The sequence below is a fragment of the Ambystoma mexicanum genome, chromosome 10, assembly GCF_040938575.1.
Source record: "Ambystoma mexicanum isolate Mex_15411 chromosome 10, UKY_AmexF1_1, whole genome shotgun sequence".
Classification (NCBI taxonomy): domain Eukaryota; kingdom Metazoa; phylum Chordata; class Amphibia; order Caudata; family Ambystomatidae; genus Ambystoma; species Ambystoma mexicanum.
Genome location: NC_090932.1, coordinates 489,437,278 through 489,453,976, shown reverse-complemented (window position 1 = coordinate 489,453,976; position 16,699 = coordinate 489,437,278).

Genomic DNA, 16,699 nt, shown 5'->3' with positions numbered 1-16,699 from the left:
ATGAAACAATAACACAATGCTTGCTCACTAGTTAATTACACAGCCCTTTAGGAAGCCTATGTGTATTCACACACAGTGATGAGAGTCCTTTCTTCATCTCTTTATATTTAAGGCGGACATGGTAGTGTGTTATGTATTGAGTCCAGGTCACCTATATCTGTATGGGTGTGTGTCACCAAATTATAATAAAAGTGAGAAAAATATGTAAATATCATCAAGAAACCCTCAGCAAAAAAGAGCAAGAAAACTGGGGAAAGAAAGGGAAGGAAGAAGAGAGAAACAAAAAATCTATCAATGAGTTGTTACGCCAAAGAAAATGTGTAATATCGCAGAACAAAAAAGAGAGAGGAGAGAAAAAATGAAGAAACAGAAAAGGGTATAAATTGCCTACACTCCTAAGAAAGTATACAGTTCCTCATCTGTATTGTGGCCTGTCAGATTTTTACTTTCAAAATCAATGATATATTTTGTTTCTTCTTGTCGCAACAGTTTTTTGGTGTCACCTTGTCTTGGGCCCGTTACAACTTTGTAGATACCAAAGAATGTGAGAGTGTTAGAGTCTCCATCGTGAAACTCAGAAAAATGTTTTGCCATGGGATACGTATGGTCCTTGTTGACAATAGCTCTGATGTGTTGTAAAATGTGTACTTTTAATTTACATTTAGTGCTGCCAACATACCACTTGAGGCATGGGCACATCAGGACATAAACAACTAGCTCAGACTCACAGGAGATTTTGCCCTGAATTTTTATAGGTGTTTTAAGAATGGGATGAATGTAGCTACTACAATTAAAAGCATATTTACACACTTTGCATTTACTGCACTTAAAAAAGCCATTTTGTCCCCCTGTGAGCCAGTTACTGCCTTTGTGAATGTTGTCTGAGACCGTATAGCTTTGTACTACTAGATCCTTTATGGACATACTTCTTCGGAAGGTTATGTCAGGCGGTTCTTTTAATAGATTGCCTAGATCTTTATCCACCTTCAAAACTTTCCAGTATTTGGTAATGATATTTCGTATGATGGGTGAATGGCTTCCAAAAGTTAAAATCAATCTATTAGTATTCTCTTCTGTTATATCCCGAGAATCAGATTTAGATTTGTCAACAGGTCTTGTCTATTCATGTTCCGAACTTTGAGGTAGGATCTTTCGATAACTTTTTTGGGGTACCTCTGTTACATAAAATTGTGAGCTGTAGTTTTGCTTGCTAGGTCGAAGTCTTTAACATCGCTACAGTTCTGTCTTATGTGAATAAATTCGCCGTATGGAATGCTCCACAGAAGACTCTTTGGGTAGGCGCTATTTGCATGAAGAGGAATTTTCGTGCCTGTGATTTTCCTATAAGGCTCACACCCAATTATTTGTTCCACAAATTTTAACTCTCACATTGAGAAATACAATGGAATGTGCACTGTGTTGTTCTGTAAATTGTAGATTCAAGTAGTTAACATTCAAAAGTTTAACAAATTCTCGCCAGGATTGTGCTGTACCATTCCAAATGATAAATAAGTCATCGATGTAGCATAGCCATAATTTTATTTTGTCTGTAAAGATCTAATTTTCCTCTGCCCATACCACGATTTTTTTCCCAGTTGCCCATCATGAGGTTTGCATACAATGGCGCAAACGTAGTACCCATGGCAGTGACCCTGGATTTGACAAAACACCTCATCATTGATGAGAAAAACATTGTTTTCTAAGCAGAGTCTCACCATTTCAAGGATATATATATATATATATATATATATATATATATATATATATATAAATATATATGGTTGCTGCCACTTACCCTGTAATAAGTTTCTCAGGAAGCATATACTCGTTTTTAACCCCTGCTATCAATTGCCATGTATTGCAACATTCTGCACTTGTTCACATTTAGTGGCAGTTACTTACATATACTGCCAACATATTGGACTTCCTCATACTAACTATGACTTAACAGTGTTCGACAAATCTTTTGCACCTGCATTTTCCTTACTTGTAGACAAAGAATGTTACAAATGGTGCAGCTCTAAAGGCACATATGCATATTTTTTAAAAATAAATAAAATGCTCCTATATAAAAACATTTTTTAAAAGAAGAGCCATTTTTCCTTATGTATAAATGTTATATGTTATAACCTTTGTTATCACATCCCTTATAGTACCACCATTCTCCACCTGCTCAAATGAATTGCCACTTAGTCATACAATATTAGTGCTTACCAACTGCATTTCCTTTCCTTTACAAACATATTACCATTTCCGTTCAACTGTTGTACCTACACTGTACATTTCTTATTATAATACAAATGAAATTAGGCATTACTAAAACACATCAGTTTTCCTTACATCTAAATGTACATTGCTTTACACCCAATGCTACCATGTTTCATGCAGTGGCACAATATCACACCTCATTACAAATGTCACTTAACACAGGGGCTACAATATTTTGTAAAAACATGTTCCTTACTTTAAAAACACTGAAAGACTGAAACAGAGTACAAGTGCACATGTATGTATACATGTTTTCCCTTTCAATACATTCCTACTACAAACATGCAAACCTAGATGCAACATCTATTGCTTACATAAAAAAGACTAGTTGTTTGCAACCAGTACTACAACAGACCATATACTAATACCATACAATACTGCAATTGCAAAGTTCCACAGTATGACCACAAGGCCACAGCTTGCTCTGCTTTTCAAGAACACTGCAACACATTACAAATCCATTGCACCACAACAAGTGCACTTTTCATATAAAACGCACCAGGACAACAATTGCCCTACTGCAAAAAGATACATTTTTCATGCATTTTTGCATTCCATATTAGACCTGGTACAAACTTTGCTGTGCTGCAAAAATGCATTAAGAGTGCATCATTGTTACACTATGCCAATTTTTACCATGTTGCTTATAATATGCCAAACTGCACTTGTCATAATATAATCATTGTAACAACATACTTTATCTCTCCACACATAACACAACTGTATTCACTCTTTTTTACAATAACTGCTCTTACCTTAATAAATAAAAACCTTTGCTACTGAGCATACTTAACCATTAACACATACACCAAATAACTTTCTTTTACAATTACAGGAAAAAGAAGATTGACAAACATAGTTACAAAACAAAGAAAAGTCTTCTTGTCCTACAAAGTAAGTATATTAATATAGCAAGTAGATGGGCTCTATCACAAGCCTGGCGGTATCCCAGCAGTAAATCCGCTGGGATACCGCCAACACGAATAGCATTACCACAACTCATGCTGCCGCTATTAACACCAGATCCCAATTTGCTTTAAGGCTGTAAGTCCCCAAGAGTTCATAGGACTTAATGGGGCATGCTGGGCACGATTACTCTGGCCCAATTGGCGCTGCGGTAATAGCATTGCAAATAGGTGGAAAGTGGAGATTTCTACCTCCAGCAAAAAGCTGGAGGTAACCTCCCACTTTCTGGCAAACTCGGGATTGGGTGGAACAGTAATGTAGCTGTAATAGAGTTACCGCCACATTTTTACCTCTCCACCCAACTACTGATGACCCCCAGTCTCTAATTGAAATAACAAACTTTCACTCTGTATTAGCCTAAAGTATTCTTCTCTACTCAACAATATTGTGCTTCACTCTTACTCATTCCAGTGCAGCATTCACACTATTTATAATCCTATCTGAACATTGCTCTTTATTCAATACAACACTAATTCCTTATTGCCTAACAGCACAACTGTCTCTCATGAACTTCTAAACCACAATTTTCGTTAATTCCAACCTTAAAATGTTCACACTCAATCCATTCCAAATTATTAACACACATTACTACTCATACACCCTCTTCCTCAACCCTTTACAATTACACCCACACAGCACTCGTACTTGTCCATTTCGGGAGCGGACATGCTGGGACACTTTTGTCCCCAGCAAGTTCACTCCCAATCTGCAACATGCTGTCATGAAAATGAAGAAGTGACTCCACGTAGTCCCTTCTATCCTTTCCATGATGGCCATTTTTTTATTAACTTTTTTTAATGGGTGCCATGGACAGAGAGAAGGGACTACGTTTAATCCTTTCTCCTGATTCCAAGGCAGCTATTTTTTTGTTAACTTTTTTCTAATTCTTTCAATGGCCGCAATGGAAAGGGAAAATGGCCTTTGTTTTCTCTTCCCCAGCAACCATATTTACATTTCTTTTATGTTGTGAAAAGCCAGAGCATTTTCGAACAGAAAAAAAATGCTTTTAATACCCTGGTCTTATGGCCCAGGGTACTAATAGCAATCAAACACCTTGCATGGGGGGGTATTACGACTTCATGTAATGCTCCGAGGCCTTTGTTAAGACCCTCGCTTCACTCGGGACTGTAACTATGGACCCCAATGCATTACCTGAAATGAAAATGCCTCTCCCTGCTCAGGGCTTATTGTTTAAATAATGCATGCGTAAACATTCCACAACTTTGAAATACACACTTTCTTTTTTCCCAATAGACACAATCGATTGCCTACTAAAAACCAACTCCATAGAAAACAAAAAAAACATAGAGCATATAAAAATAAGAACAAGCCATATAGTCATCCACCATTACAACAATTGCTAGAAAATATTCAAACAGAACAACTAGTAACCTCATTCAATGAACCTAAACCGGTCAGCACAAAAAAGTAAACCTCATCTAAAAAAATAAAAGTAAAAAGAGATTTAGAAATTAAACTAATTAAACTAGACCTATAAATGAACCTAACACTATATCCACCAATGTTAATGTAGCCACAGTGAAACATTCCAGAAGGTCAATTTTACAAAAAAGAAATCCACTGTAGAATTCTCAGCAATCCCATCAAAAGAATCTAATAAGTCATGCTCTGCGCCTAAAAACGACTGCAGAACACTAATCCTTGAAGATCTGATTAACAGGGCATTTCAGCTAAAGAAAAAGTTATTTTAAACAGAATGAAACCATTAATCAGCAAATTACAAAAAGTACTTCTAAACATGTGCAATGTCAATAGAGATACCTTTTCCAATTTATGTGAATGGTTTCACATAAGCAGCACAGAACCATATTTCAATGAAGAGGCTCATAAACAAAAACACATAATCCCAAATGCAATAGACAATAATTAGTGAGACCATGAAGTGATCGGAAACTCCTATGATAAAAGAAACCCTTATGGAAAAAATGGCGCCAACAAACTTTCCACCAAATATTTGTTTTGTGTCTTTTGACCAAACAAGCCATCCTAGGTATAAATGGTTCTGCAGCTCAATATGTAACGTACGCCAACACTTGAAAAGTTTACAACAATTCCTCAGTTGCTATGCGAACCTAAAAGAAAATAGTAGAATTAAACATTTAAGAACCTTGGACTTCTGCCAAGTACGCATTCACACTGGACTGCAATGCCATTCATTAGCATGCATTTCTGGAACTGCTTGCAAAAGCACCTTCCACCACATCAAAATGTTATCAACACACCATTCCGCTATGCAAAACCTTGTCCATAGATTGTAGTATGCAAAAAGTCCAGCTCTAGAACTGAAACAATTAAATAATATTCTCATACATGGAACAGCCAAAGAACTCTTATGAGAAATCGAACACATTAAAAGTAAACATTTTGGAACTGAAGTTGACTTCGAATATTCTGTAATTTTAGAAAACATTAGCGAAAACCTGACAAACACCAACCTCCTTGCACATACATATGAAGAAGAAATAGCAAAGTTTCAAAACACATCTGCTGAAATACCAGACAATGTATCTGTCTGTTTTCGCAATGCTTTTTATAAAAAAAGAGTACAATGATAGTAAGTAAGGCCAACAAAATACATGACAATGCGGTATACCCATAGTTCCAATTAGCTTTATATATGACAGCAGAAACTAAATACAAAATAACTGACCCCTCAATAGTTTGCACATACTTCAAAACAGAGCTTGACAATAACCAAAAGCCATCACAGGCTTTCACTAATAGCTTACTAATCTTGCCACTTACAAATCTTCTCCAACAATTTAACTTGTATGTGAGCATCATAATTCAAACAGTACATCCATTACAAGCTATAATATGGCTTCAACCCAAAACAGCCAAATTGCCTCCATCTGAGTACTAAAAGGCATTTGTCACAAATTAGTATATTTTCCATTATATCTTAAAGAAAATGTAGAAACTGTAGGAGTGTGATGGCCAATAGAACAATCTTTGATTGCACTAGTTAAAAGTGTTCCAACAAAAGACAAAAATAATTGGCAACAACTAGTCGACTTGAACAAAGTTAGACAAGTTCTATAATATCTTAAAGAAAACAATGAATACTACAGGGATATAAACATATAAGAAAACTTAGGAGAAACCACTCCCATAATTTAAGATTCAACACAAACTGGCCAATTTGAAGGTTACTGCAGCCAAAATTTCAGATCAGTATACAATTCTCCCACAACATTCCAAAGACACCATAGACGATGCATTCGAAACATATCAAATGGCTCACGCTAAAGGCTCTCTAGTGAGCATATGGGAGAAAAGTCTAGAAGCACATTCTTTTCTTCAACTTTTTCCTACAGGGACAGGAGGAAAATATGATGAAAGAGCCAATCAAAAGTGCATCAGAATTACACTCTTTACGAATGTATTCTCAAGATTCCGACAAAATGTAGAATACATTTTCCACCTCCTGTTCAAAAGCAAACTTGCAACTCTATGTTATGGAAGTTCACAAACATTAGAAACAGGCACTCATTTCTTAAACATGTCAGCTACCCAACTGCTTCAAATGATGAAAGACAAAGATGAAGTTGTGCACTCAAGTATCACAAATCAATTGGCAAATATGTGTGGTTAAAAGAATATTGGCTCTGATGTCACGCTGATGTACTTTGCATGCTAAGTAACCTAGGCCCACCTACATGGTTTGTTACTTTATCTTGTGTAAAATATGCATGGGATGACTTACAAAACTTCTTACTCATTGCAAACCAAAATAAAGGGAGAATAGACATAAAACACCAGGAAAACTCTGTTCTCTTGACCCTGTCAAAGATCTAAGATACTTTCACCATTGCTTCATTGAAATGATGCACTTCATCTGCAAAAATACTACCCTCCACTCAGAGAAGTACAACATTTCTTTTGGAGAAAAGAATATCAATCCATAGGAGCACCATTCATCGGAGTACTTTTGTGTATAAAAGATGCCCCCAAATTTGCCCATAACAGTGATGTCACTGTTTTACAATTCATAAAAAAATATATTACCTGTGACATCCCTTCAGAACCCACAAGTAGTGACCTACACACACAAATAATACGCTTTCAAAAACATAAGTGTGGGAAATGCTGCCAACGTCGTTATAAAAACAAGCGTAACTACATTATCAAATGTCGATTTAGCTTCTCTAGACCAGCTTCCACCAAATTACAAGTAAATAGCATGGTGTCTTCTGTTACAAACAGTGTAAAAGAGACATCCCCTAAAAAAAACACATACAACATTAAAAGAGATGAGGCACCCAAGTACATCAATTATTGTAATGCAATTGTTGACTTCTTACGGAATGCAACTATAGAGTTTCAATACATTGCAGACAATTCCACTGCATACGCAAAACATGTCGCAGCCTATCTCACCAATCCTGAGAAGACAGAGCTAAAATACCTTTTGGGTGATATATTGTACAGCTTTGATATAAAAATGCTGTCACATAGATGATGCAGGAGCTACAAAGCTGCAGACGGTTTAACAGGTACACCCTTATAAGGGAAATCTGAAAACATTGTTTGTCTAAACCTTGGTCCAGATTCATCATGAAAAAATGTACTAAAATCCTACCTAGAGATAGAAACAATAGCCACAAATGATCCCACCAACCACGACATTTTACAAAATAATGTAATTGACGCATACTATCCACCAGACATACATCTCCAGATGAGACAACTGCCAAATATTCAGTCTCAACTTTTGAAGGAAGCCTAGTGAAATGTACCAAGCCCAGCCAAATTAAACATGTAAAAATATTGTTTGCATCTCCACAACATAGAGAACTTTTTTACATAGACCTACTGCAACTTTTCAAACTTTGGAGAAAAGGAGAAGAATTATTAGGTGACATGACACAATTTAAGCTGCATTAAAGGAAAATTAAAGCAGTATAATAAATGCCAATTTTAAGCAATACAAACAAATGTTGGACAATGAACGCCAACACGAGGAAGACATTGAAACTCTACTAGATAAAGACACTCCTGAAGGCAGTCAACCTTTTCTTGCAGGAACACTTGGAGAACCACTCATTCAAAATGAAGCATAAATGGCCGTGACTGAGGTAGAAAGCACTATGTATCAATCGGCACAATCTGAGGAAGACTTGCCATTGCTCAAATAACAGGTAAAGGATGAACAACTCGCCATTTACGTAGAAGTCACTTAAGAAATTGAACATGGAATTATACATGAATTTAAAACGTGTAGCTGTAAAAAAGATAAACATCTGCTTTTGTTTGTAAATGGGGACGCTGGTTCTGGCAAAAACCTTCTTTATTAAAATAATCAGGAAATCAGGAAATGTCTACAAGAGTTAACAAATAACAGCCTTTCAATTGTTGTAAAATCCCACACAGGTCTATCTGTCTACACAATAGTTGTAACTTTACACAGACTACTTCTCCTCCCAGTAGAACACCTCAAAAAATTAGAATACTGCAAATCGTCAGCAGGAGCTCCAGTGCCCACAATTCTGCAGCTAATGAGAGTCCTCCTGGTTGATGAAATAAGCATGGTTCCCAACATCATGCTGGATTTAATTCATATCAGAATGCAGGAAGTCCTAAAACCGACTACGAACTGTTTGGAGTAAAATATGTTTTTGGTTTCGGAAACCTAATTTTGTTAACACCAGTACACATCAATCCATTTTCAAAACATTAGTACACAAACAATATCATAATACACTCAGTAACATTGGGAAAATACATCTATGTCCCCTTTTATCCAGAGAACTAACTCAAAATATGTGTCAGTATGAAAATCTAACCTTTGCTAACATTTAAAAAACACATTAGAACTGGTTTGCTTACTAAAGATGCGGAATTCATCTTAAAAACATCTGCCCCTCATGTCATTGAACAATTAACTCAACAAAATGTAAAATACATGTGCTTAATACCAATGCTCATAAGCTGTAACCAATTCAACCACACAATGTTCTGTGCAACATCAAAAAATAAAGAAACATCTCCAAGTGCACAACTACACGAGCTAAACATGAAAAGCTCACAACAACACCAAAGAAAAAAATCCATCTTCTTTAATAAAGCAAGAAAGAGGGGACTAGCAAAAACTACGACGTGCAAAAATAACCACGGTATGTCGGTAAAAGACTTCTTCAACCGTCTGGGCAAAAAAAAACTCGTCACAGATGACAAAATCTCTGACGCCGAAATTCTAGAAGCACTTATAGATCTTGGTCCAACTCCCAAGACGAGAATAACCGAAGAAGACTTGGCAAGTGGGAAACCCATAGGGCGAGATAACCCCCCGGCCTCCCTTCATTTTGAGAACCGGCATCCTATTCCGACACCCACCAGCCACGAAATTGGGCTGGGAACTATCCTGAAGGGTCCCATGGTAGTAAGTGCACTAGGCAGTTCTGCCACTCCGGAGCAGCAAATCAGCGAAACGGAGGGGCGGCATCGGAATGGCACCCTGGTCCTCATAACCCCTCAAAAAATGAAGAAGGCTTTGCCGATTGAGAGCCATGACAATACAAGCGACACACCAGCAGATGACTTGGGAACAGAACTACTGAGCGACAAAACCGCCCGGACTTTAAACCCATTGAAAATAATACAAAGCCCGGACATCTCTGAGCAGACATTCTCGGGAAATATGAGTCCAACTATCAGTCTCACTACAAACTCAAAATGGTCAGAACCAGTGAATAGCAACCAACTCGGAACTGAGCCACAGAAGGAAGCATCGCCCCCAAGCCCAGTGGCCGTTCGGTCGCAGACTAAGGGAGCAAACTCCTCCACACAGACTTCCCCAAATGATAAACAAAAGAAGGCCGCTCCTCAGAATTTGCCAAATCCACGCCCATATAAGGGACACAACCTGCCCCAACAATTTTCATTGGACGAGACCTTAGCTACCCCAAATAAAGCCAGAAGGAGCAGTGTGACTTCTGCCCCCAGTAAAAATGAGACCCCAGGGAAAAAACACGACACTCTGGCTTTTATGTCAGCAGTAACAATAGCGCTCGCCCCCTTCTGTAAACTTTATGAAGCACTGAGAGACTCGCTGAAAGACCAGACTACGCTATTAGCAATGACACACACTAAGCTGCTATTCCTTGAAGGATATATTACAGCACTAGGAACACGCCCACTCGAAAAGCCAACGGGCGCACCAGGTTGCTCTCCTCCATCAAGGGGACAGGAAAAGGAGGGACAAATCCTAGAACCCGCAGCGCTCATCTCAAGAAGAAACAGAGTTACCCAAACTGAACCATGCTGCCATCCGATGTCCACGGGAGAAAGTTTGTCTTCTGCCTTAAATCGATCCCGGGAGAGCAACTTTCCGCTCTTCTCCGCTTTTCCCTCTAAACCAAAACCTTGCCCGTCTCGGACATCTGTATTAAAAGCCCCCAAAGGGCCAGCAGAAGGCACTAACATCTCAAGGGCCATAAAGCTGGATACTACACCAAAGTCTATGTCTACAAACATAACATCCCTGAGAGCGGACCAAGAAGAAACAGTCCTAACTCTCGGAGCCCCGCCAAGACCAATTCGAGAAAAGAGACAGAAAAACCAAGAGGAGAGCGCTCTGCAACAAACTTCAGACAGTGGTACAAGTCTCAAATCTTCCCTGGCCAATGAAAAAATGTATGTCACTCAGCCACTACCAATCTCACCGAAATCAGTGGACGACTTTCTAAGGGACAAGACCTCTATGAACATTTCTCAGCATCTTGACACACCGGATGTAAGCATTCAAATCGACTTAATTGCAGACAAAAGAATCCTGCCCCTAAAGCGACAGGCGGAGGAAAGTGGTCAAAGAATACCCGGGAACCACCTGCCCTTGAGCAAAGCACTGATAACAGAGAGAAGGACCCGGGGAGGATCAAAGGAACTGAGTTATTGGAAACAGCCATTAGGAAAAAAAGAAGTTCACCCTGCGGTGGATACAAAAATAACTTGAGGAGTGGGAAATAGCCCAAGGTCAGGCAAACGCCCAGGGGTCCAGAGAAGGCTGACAGAATTCAATTCACTCATAAAACAGAAAAAACATAGACAAGAGTCGAAAACAACAATTTACAAACTGGAACAGAAATCCAGGAACACTGAGCACATAACCTTGAACAGAAACACGATACTCAGAATCTTCGGCAAAACTACCACGCTAAAAAGTTTGAGGTCAGATGACCTGGCACTGGCTGAACCGTATCACAAAAAATCAACAACAAAAGCCTACCTACATCTAAAAGCGTCATTCGTGATTAAAGACCTTGAAGATACCCGGCGAGAACTACATAAATCTGGAATCAGGATACTAAACTGGTCGGAGTCCAACAGTGAAGCATCAAGGGAGAGAGAAACAATTAGAAGCCTGCACCCGAAATCCCGAGACCGCTTAGAACTAAAGAGATGGGACTACGAGACCTCGACTCGCAACCCGCGTTGGAGAAAACAGAAGCGAGTGTCTCCGCTAAACCGACATCAAACCTCAAACTACGAAAGAACCAACTTGGAAAACCGAAGGGAGTACGCATTGCACGAAACACCTAGGCAAAATCTGAGGAGAGAACGAGACCGCGAACCCACTTCCCATGCGGAGGGAAGAGAAATCGAAACAAGAGAGGGATTAGAAAAGATGAAGGAGCAAAAGTGGCAGATAACCTCTCCTACTCCTCCCCGCGACTCGAATGCGTCAGAGAAACCGACAACTCAGAATTCCATCCAACAAAGAACCAGCACGCCTCTTGAATTCCAGGGCAGCCAAAGCATAAGGAATCAACTGTGGTCCTGGCTACCGAAAGCCCTTCTCAAACCATCACAAAAATAGCAACCAGCAGGGCCTAAACAGCTGCCTCGAGACACCATGGACATAGCTAACGAAATCACCCTAAAACTGGGCTCTTGGAATACGTGCGGATTCAAACACCTAACACAAAAAGGAGAGATCAACTTAGGGCAGTTTGACATCTTGGCCCTACAAGAAACTTGGCTCACGGAGGTACCGTCTTTGGACGGCTTCGAAATTGTTCTCTCCCCGGCAGTGAAAAGCCGCTTGGGCAGGCCATCGTCTGGAATTCTATTAGCGGTTCGTGCAGGGAGAGGAATCAGCATTACGAAAGTCCTGAAATCATCCAAACACCACCTGGTAGCATCCTTGGAATGGGCAAGCCCCCGTGCGTCAAAAATACAACCAAAAGAAGACCCCCAGAAGGCCAAGCTCGCATTGATTGTTGTATACTGGAATTCCCTAGTAATCTCTGAAGCAAAGTTCCTCAAACTGATTGAAAAATCAATAGACACCCTATTTGTGGAGGAAAACACAGTTCACATAATAATCTGTGGAGACTTAAACGCCAACTGTCTGACCCGAAGGGAATGGTCGAGAGAGTCTATAAGGAAGAGCACAAAGGAAGAAAGAGGAGCCCAATGGAACAACCTTATGGCTTCCAGAGGATTCAGCAACATGGCTAAGGACTTTCCTGCTACAAATAGACCTCAGACGTGGAAAAGAATGAAAAAGTCTGCGACAATAGACTACATCTTCACATCTGCAGAAATGCAGAAATTGATGTCCTCATTCGAGGTGATTAAAACAGAAGCAAGCGACCATAACTTATTACAGGCGACGTGGAACTCAAGCTGTAAAGACAAAAGGAGGATAAGGCATATGGTCGAAAGTAACAATCAAGGAACCCGCCCAAGACTAACCGAAGAAAGAATCGACCAACTAACTTCGAAATACTCTTTCTGCAACTCAACAATAGATTACCAACCCCTGCTAAGCCCTTTCAAAATCATCCTGAACAAGAAACGGGAGACGGACTCGGCCAAATCGCACCAATTTGACAAACAGGTGGTGGCCAGAAGGGCCATAATACGAAAGCTAAAAAGGTGGACGAAAAGGAACAACTCGAAAGCACTGCAAGAAGAACTGAAAGCAGAAACGAAAAAATGTAAAGCCTGGATAAAAAACCATCGAATAAATTTGTATAAAAAAGACTCTGAAACAATGCTGAAAAAAGGGGCGGGAAAAGACGCCAGAGACTTTTGGAAACTGCTAAACCAAGTGTGCACGACAAACTCAAACACCCCTTGTAACGCAGTAAGCGAAGAAAATTGGATAACGCACTTCACTGATCTGTTTCGAGCACCATCAAAGGCGAACCTTACAAACCATGAGGAAACCGAAACAGAGTGGATTGACGTGTCCGATAAAGAAGACATCGATGACTTGTTGAGAAAACTCAAAGCTTCCAGAGCACCTGGACCAGACGGGATCACAAACACCGATCTGAAAACATACTCCGAAAACTGGGTGCCTTTTATAAGCCAGGTGCTCAATAAATGTTCAAATACCAGATCCATCCCGAGGTCCTGGACCTCAGCTATAGTGGTTCCGATCTATAAAAAAGGCGCAAAGTCGGATCCACACAACTACAGGCCAATTGCCCTGTTGGACACAATCGGGAAAATATATGGCTCCCTGCTCCTAAAGAGATTTCAAAACTGGGCAAAGAGCGCCCCCTGCGCTGATCCATTTCAAGCAGGATTTAAAAAAACCTAACGGCCACAGTTAACATCATGCTACTTAGCATAACCAAAAGTAAGACTCTGCAAGGATCCTCGAGAACTTTTCTCGCTTTCATTGACCTATCGCAAGCATTCGACATGGTGGACAGAGAAATGCTATGGGAGAAGTTAAAAACATGGGACTGTCCCCCGAACATCCTTGCTCCAATAAAAGCTCTCCACAAAGGAACAACCATGAGGGTCAAACTAGATCAACAGGGCCTACTCTCGGAAGAGATCTCAACCAACCGAGGAGTGAAACAGGGGCGCCTGTTGGCCCCCGAATTATTCATTGCTTTTCTGGGTGACATAAAAGAAGCAAGCAAGAAGACTCGATCGTTTCCTCCGAAAATTGGCAACACACCAGTCTCGAGAATGCTATACGCCGATGACATCACCCTGCTGGATAGAACAGAAATTGGTCTCCAGAGACAAATGAACGATCTAGCAGAGTTTATCAACCAGGCTAACTTAACCATAAACAAAGCAAAAACAAAAGTGCTTATACTGGGAAAAAAAACCAAAAGAGCGAAAGATTTCACCTGGAACCTTGAAAAAGTCAAAGTGGAAACAGTAAAAAACTTCAGATACATGGGTGTAATAATAGACAGCACTCCCACAGAATCAGCGATGCAAACAGAACTCTGGAAGAAAGTGCGATCCCTGACCTCCCAAGCCAGAGTGCTGGACAAGAAATTTGGTCGCTTCTCTCTGATTCCGACAATAACCTTCTATAAAGCCAAAGCTTTCCCGGCCCTGACATACGGAGCAGCTGCGAACCCATCGGTTCCAAACACAATATGGAAAAAACTCGAGGGTTACTTTTGGAAATCAGTACTAAATCTGCCAAAATCAACCCAGATGGAGGCAATAAGACGAGAACTAGGCCTTGTCTCACTAAGCACGACAGTGGAATTGGCAAGTGTATCCTTGTTCAGAAAAACAATCCTTCCCGATGCGCCACCTCTTTACAAATTAATTGACTTGGAGATCAAGACAGGCGCGTGCAGTATGATTCTGAATTGGGCTGAACATATAAAATCAAAGCTGACCCAAATTGCGTGTACAAAAGAAGACCTCATCACGAATCCAAATAAGATAAAAAAAAAATTGGAAGAGGCTGACTGGATCAACACCGAAGAGATAGCCAAAAGAAACAAGACCTTGTCCACTTTCCCTCAAGAACCAAAGAAGCTAAATGAGACAACCCAGTTACTCAGAAGATTCCCAAACAAATCAATGAGACACTTTCTTCTAAGAGCTCGTTTAAACTTGCTACACACAAACGAGATTCTGTTTGCAAGAGGATACTCGACCTCCAAAATCTGCCGTCTATGTAAAGCTGACTCTGAAACAGTAAGGCATTTGTTACTGGTATGCCCAGCGACGCACCAGTTTCGTTTACTATATCTTCACCCGCTCCTCGAACTATACACTGATAGTGAAGAGGAAACATGGTGGAACAGCCTAATCAGTGGACAAAAAACAAACTGGTTGATCGCAACTGCAAAAATTCTACAGAACGCCCTACTGCAGTGCACATAGAGTATGCCACCGACTGCATTCATATAACTAGAGGAAACTGAGATCTTTTGCTAAATCCAGATTTTGGATAAATACAAATAATAATAAAAAAAAAAAAAAAAAACAATGTTCTAAAAAGAAATTCAACCCATAGCGCATATCACCTCCACAGACGAACTAGAAGTGTACGGAATGACGCTCACTATGTATCAACAAGCAACAGCACAAATAAATAGCTTAGACAAATGTATCTCCAGCACAGCTGGATTAGAAAAAAAAATGATTAACTATGTGTCTAAACTGCAGAGTATTTCTAAAATGTAACGTGACGTAGAAAAAGGATTAGTAAATTGAGCAATTGGTACATGTGTTGTCTTCTAAACCAGACTACATGACAACATTCAGTTTGTCAACATCCATTTCGACAAAATTGCTGAAGTTAAAAGAATTGGCCAATCAATAGCACATTTCCCTCTTTTTAAAGACATATATGCATGCAGAGAACAATTCTCTCTATCTCTTGCATATGCTGTCACTATTCAAAAGTCAGAAGGCTAACTATAGACAATGCATTAATCAACATTGGCAGCAAACAAGGTATGTGTTACTTAGCACTTTAACATCTCTCTATCCTCAATGGTTTATTCCTAGTAAACTGTGATGCAAATAAAGACAACACTGACATTCCTTGCATCCTAGAGTGCAACAGATTACATGCACTGTGTACTCCCTCCAATGCCACAAAAGAAAACACAGAACAACTGTAAGTCATTCAAATTATACCAGCACAAAACTCCCTAGTCCAAAAACAACTACAAATCCACCTAAAGACACAGGGACAAATGTCTCTTGTCGAAAAACAACTGCAGTCCAATCAAAAGATACATAGACACAAATCTCTGGTCCATTTACATTCAGCAACAAAACTGAAGTAAATTGCCATTCAAATTTAACAATTAATCGTCTTTTCCAATTGCCACTGATTGTTCATAACATTTACTTAAACAACTCAGAACAGTTGTGTTTAGAAAGACCCATCCTTCATCCAAATTCCACAAATAATCCTAACAGCAACTTAAGTGTCTCTGGTATAAGGCAAGAATTGGACTACTGTGCAGAAATGGTACAATTCACCACAAACACATAGGACGATCCACAATAATTCCCAATGTTTTGGTATAGTAAGTATACTACAAGTACTAGAAACCAAAACATCCCTACAAATGAAATCTTCCATGTGTCATACACGTGAAAACATACATGCACTCTCTATAAATATGTTTCATTGGGGCACATACCTAATGAACATTTTGTGTATGTATCCTCACCAAATTCTGAATGTATTGCATGTCACCAGCTT